Here is a 6,015-nt window from a genome sequence, read left to right on the forward strand (position 1 = left end):
GTGAGTGTGTGAATACTCCATCCATACCAGTGTTGGTGCTACCTGCGGCTTGTTCCGTGTCGAGGGACAAGGTCAGTGACGCTAGAGGCATGGGTGGTAACTTTGCAGCGGACTCCTCCGCACCTTCCATACAACCGAAAACACACTCTGCCTCTATCTTTGCGAGCTGCGTTACGCAAGAGGTTCTATCTACCTCTTCGCTAAACGGAAACTCCACTCAAGCTAAAGCCCGAGAAAACGTGATCGACACGGACCCAAGTCACAGCCCCATCAAGTCGCTCACTGGTACTTCAACAAACGACCTGAGCGATTGGCAATCTGAGTCTGACCTGATGTCTGTAACCACAATGCCAAAGTGCAAATCTACTGGCGAACAAGCTTATAAATCGAGCACATGTGCGCTGAACAAAACAAACAATACAGCTCAGGAAGAAACAAGTACGGGCTCGTACCGACCAAGATTCTTCACTGCGTAAGATAATCTAATACCTTTGTCAGCCACGTCTCCCAACAGGGCCCAGGCTGAAATCCCTCACAGCGCTGCTTCCTCATACAGGGACGCTGCGGAGCATGTCTTTGAGCCGTGCCTAGTGGCCCCTAACTGCCACTCAACTGTAGGAGCTGTCTGGGAAACATTGAAGCCATCGGAAGACAAGGGTGTTACTAACCGCAGAAATTCTTTAGATATCGTTAACAAGCTCCTAACAGATCTGAAACAGATAAACAAAGAAAGACTCTCTACCTCACCCACAAAAGATACCACAATGGGAGATGTGGATCCAAGGGAGGCCGTATCGCAACTTATGCACACGGCAAATACACATGTATCTGAAGCTGTGACAAATGCAAAACCACAGGCGGACGCAAGTAAATGCCAACTGCAGAGCCCTCCTAAAAACAATCTGATGAAAAGGAGAAGAGTTTATTCGAGTACATCTCCGAGCATACAATGCTCACAGAGGAAGCTCCCTGAAATAGGTCTCGCGGCTGCAACGCAAAAGCAAAACTGCTCATCGAATACCGCACGAAAGGATGCGTGTGGCTCTCTATTGAATGATGGGCGTGCTGACTCCACAACTGACTCTTCATCCTCTGATTCATCCTTGATGGAGCGACCCTTTCCCAAAATCAGACGACTTCCGCTAAACAAAAAACGGCAAGTGAGTCACACAACAGAGTCAATTGCCAATGCACGCCATTTGCCAAACATGCAAGATCTACAGACCATCATCATGTCGTCAACAACGATGTCGTTGTCACCTTTTCTCCAAATGTATGAACATTTGAATGAAAGCCTAAAAGATCTGTCAGTAGCTGTCTCTGGAATGAACACTAAGATTGCTATGCTCGAAAACACGCACACGTCCTATATGGACGTAGTGCTGAACACCAACAAAAAGGCTGAAATGGCTCTGGGGGCCCTAACAGACTGCAACAAAAACGCCTATTTAGACAGAAAATTACTGGCAGATGTGGCGAAACAAGCTCTCAACCTGTTTCATCAAAAGTCAGCATAACACCCGTGCAATGGCCTCTTAGACGACAGAAGAAACGAGTCCTCTTGCAGCTTACACCAGTCAACACTTGGTCTCTCTAGTAGTCTGTCTGAGACCTCCCGCGCGCAGCCTGTGGAGAATCCTGCAACAGCTCACACAGGTTGTAAGATTCCGACGACTACAATGGAAGAAGCTCCTTCGATAAGTACCCAAGATCTGACGACTGTGGTGGAGCTCTCTGCTGGTAGTCAACCTGGGGCTCAGACAAGTAACGACCTTCCAGCTTCAGCCGGGCCTGACCCAAGCAACCCTACACAGTTTCAAGACATATTGTTGGCAACTCAAGCCGTTGGAAATTTGGCTTTATTAGATCCTCAACCGGCTTCCTCCTCGACCCGGACCCGAAATCTAGATTTAATCGGCGAGGAGCCTATACTCGTATCAGAAGAGGCGTGCAGCGTTGCCTCGGCTGTCTTTGATATTTTTAAATCTGCCAAGAAGGATCCTTCGGTTGGACCTAGTGTTAAAATCGGCAGAGGAAACGGGCTGAAAAAACCTAAAAACATGCCCCTGAAAAAAACAAAACGAGGCAACGACTCGAGGAAATTTCTGAGAAACCTGAAAACAGTTAATGTAACTGTCAACAAGACGGTGCTGAAAGAAAAAAGTGGAGTGTTGGACACCAACTCCAGAAATGTTGTCACTGAACTGGACCTACTGACTGGAGCCAAAATCAACTCATGTGACTCTTCTGAAGAACTACTAAACATGTCAGTATACGAGGTTGTAGAGACTGAAGATCTGGGTGAGGTCGAAGATACAAAAACCTTGCACGGTAACTCTGCCAAAGTTGCTGAACTTGCAGAGATCAACTCAGATTTTCTGGTAGTGGGCTGTGCAAATTCAGAGACCAATGGAGCCGCAATTCTAATCCATCCTTGCTTAAACAAGTCATCTCAGCCATCAAACAGAGTGGTCACATTATGCGAAATCAGACAGTCTAAAATAGCTCCAGCGGACAGCTTGAACTGTCAAAAGAAGACATTTTTGACCCTAGACGAAAAGCGCTCTAGGCTGTCAACATTATTCCACAATCTGGTTTGTCAACCAGATGAGACCAGTGCCCAGACAATGTTGGATAATCGTGGAAAGATGCCAATACCTGAGACTGTCACTTTGGACTCAGCAAACAAAGTCCCAAGGGCTCTCAATTTGCCCACACCCCCCCAACCGACCTCAAATGTGAGTCCATCATCAAGACCGACAAGAAGTAACCTACTAAATGATTCCAACAAGGTCAATCTTCGCAAAAAAACAAATGAACCATTGCTTTATCAGGTGCTCTTGGAACGTATCGACTCTGCAGATGATTTGATCATGAATCGGCACAACATTTTATGGTTATGCCATCTCGTCCCAAGTCTTAGAGCAATTGAATCCGAAGATCTAAAAATAGTGGAATTCTTCGACGAGACGAAAAATGACGCAGTCATCTTACACGTGCAGTCCAAACTGATAGTTGACACACTTCTTCAAGCCGGTCCGGTGTTATTGTCTTTGGGCTTCGACATCTCCATGGCACCGGCCCGCACCCTTACTGGCGCACCAAAAACAGCTCTTAACATGGTACATGACAGTAAAGCAAATCAAGTTTATAACACGAAGATAACTGATTTTGTTAAAATGACTTCTTGTGCTAAATCACAATTTCCTGCAGTAAATAACTGGAAGCCAGCCTTTGACCCATCTAGCAACAACCGGATAAAAATAACAATTCAAGGTACCAATCTAGCTCACTCTAAAACTGAAGCAATTGATCATTGCTTGTCGCATAAAACGAGTGGAAACGACTGGTCCTGGCTCGCTGAAACTTCAAATAATGACCAGTCATGCTAACGCCAGGCACCTTCTTCACGCAAACATTACACACTAGGATCCTGGAAAACCAGGGGCTTCAATCATCTTTTCAACACAGCCTGGGCTGCTGAATTGGACATTGCTTGCCTGCAGGAGACGTGGCTCTGTGATAAACCAATACTGGAAGGTTTCGAACTTGCCCATAACCCTGCAATTAAACAGTGTAAAGGCAGACCTATGGCAGGTTTGCTGGTGGCAGTTAAGCTGGAGTCAGGTTTTCGGATCTTAGGTTCTGCTAACATTTCTCCCTTTATCCAAGTGGTAAAGATTGCCTCTGGAAAGGCAGCCGACGGCTTGGCTAAAAATCTTCACATCGTCAATCTCTATTGGTACCATGAAGCTGCTGAGTCTAAACATTTTATAGACGAAGTCACAACTGCGCTGGACGAGATTCTGGAAGCTGGCCCTCAACATGAGCTGATCATTTGCGGCGATCTTAACATCGACTGCCTTAATTTCTCAAATCTATCGGGGAATAAGAAGAGATTAAACAACTTGGGACACCAATTGTCACTTCAATGGTGCTTAGAAATGGAGCTACGTGACTTGACAATGCTAAATGGTCAAACCCATGGTGATATTCCGGCGGCTCCAACCTGGAGAAGAGGTGAACAAAAGTCTACATTTGATTACATCTTTGTATCTTCAATGATTCACAAAAGAACTGACAGGTTCAATGTCATTAAAATGACTCATAGCGACCACGACATGGTGGTACAGAGGTTTACTTCGAATCTTCACCCTTCCCAGGACCTATGGTCTTACTCTGTTCGAACAGGAACTGGCCGGGTTCGTTTAAATCTTGAACCAAGTGAGGTGAGCAACATTCTTACGAGATTCCAGTCTTCCGACTCTCTGGAGTATGACCACTTGTTGACGTAATACCAAGAACAAAAAAATACTCTAAGAAACACCCAATTTACACCTAAACATAAATTTGATCTTGAAGTACAACAACGGAAACGCCTTCTACGCCGACAGTTGAGAATGGCACAAAAAAAAACCCCAATAGACGATGGAAGTCAAGCTCAAAAGATCAAACAAGACTATAAGAACTGGTTAAAGTCCTACAAGGCTATAATGCTGCAAAATGACGCAGAGTTCATGCTGGCAACAATGGAGTCCGCTAATCCAGCTGAATACTGGAGACTCATAAATGACCATCTTGCTCCTCAACATGCCCTTCAGGCCAACCTGGTGCCCGAGTCAGAATGGACAGATTTCTATGCTGATCTATTTCGTAAAGGCACTCATAATCACATCTGGAAGCCCCTAAATTTACCACACTGGGACCTCGCATTTGGATACGAAGACATCCTGAGAGTCATCAAGAATGTACATGACTCTAGAGCGCCTGGCCCTGATGGGCTAACAAACTTTACGATTAAGCACCAGCCCGGACATTGGGCAACCTTCTGCGAGTCACTGTTCAAAAGGACCATTAAGTGCCGTAAGACCCCCAACTCATGGATATCCGCAGTGATCATCCCAATCTTCAAAAAAGGAGACCGCAGTAATCCTAAAAACTATAGACCTGTTGCACTCCTTGACGTGTTGGGAAAGGTGTATGCCACCCTTCTTCAGCAAAAACTGCTGGAGTGGTCTTCAAATAACCAGCGCGTAGACCCTAGATAGACAGGTTTGTAAAGGGTGTAGGTTGCTGCGTTAATCTCCTACTTCTGAACCTCATGAAGATGGAAGCGCTTTGCTCAAATGCCAAGATCTATCTCGCGCTGGTGGACTTATCTCAGGCGTTCGATAGCATAAACAGAGAGCTACTATGGAAAAAAATGTCCAAATGGTCCTGTCCGCCTAGTTTGTTGGACGCCATTTGTGAACTCCACACAAATACCTCAATCAGAGTGCGATTAGATCTAAAAGGCAAGTTATCAGCTCCTATTAACACTTATAGAGGTGTGAAACAAGGCTGTCCCTTAGCAGCAAGCATCTTTAATCTGTTTATATCTGACATCAAAGACGCTTTCAACGGTGTACGTACGTTCCCACCCAAAATTCACGGCACACACGTAGACTACTTAGTCTATGCGGACGACATCATCTTGCTAGACTCAACACCTATAGGTCTACAACGCAAACTTACTGCTGTGGCAAAATACTTAACAGAGAATGGACTAAACATCAATAGGGGGAAATGCAAAATCATCGTCTTTGAAAAACTGCAAGGTGCAAAAACAAACAAGCGGATATTCAAATGGTACATAGATAAAGAACCCATTGGGCGTGTATTAAACACCCGATACTTAGGGATGCGTCTAAGTGCAAGTAGAAATGATGCTCCATGGGTCGAAGAAGCAAAGAGAAAATGCCGCCAACTAGCATGTCAAGCTTCTCTAATAAACAGAAAATTTGGAAAATTTTCCTTAAAACCGACCTTATATTTTTTCCAGCAGAAGGCTGTTCCCTCACTAATCTATGCTGGTGAAAATGCCTTTGGCTGCGGGAACGAAGTGTGGAACACTCTTGAAAATATCTTTTGGTCTAAAGTTCTACATCTCCCAAAAGGTATTCCCACGGTTTGTAATAGATATGAGCTTGGGTATATCTCCTTACATGCAAGGGTTGCTTGGAATCTGCTAAACCT

Source organism: Ambystoma mexicanum, chromosome 3p, assembly GCF_040938575.1.
Source record: "Ambystoma mexicanum isolate Mex_15411 chromosome 3p, UKY_AmexF1_1, whole genome shotgun sequence".
In the NCBI taxonomy this organism is placed as follows: Eukaryota; Metazoa; Chordata; class Amphibia; order Caudata; family Ambystomatidae; genus Ambystoma; species Ambystoma mexicanum.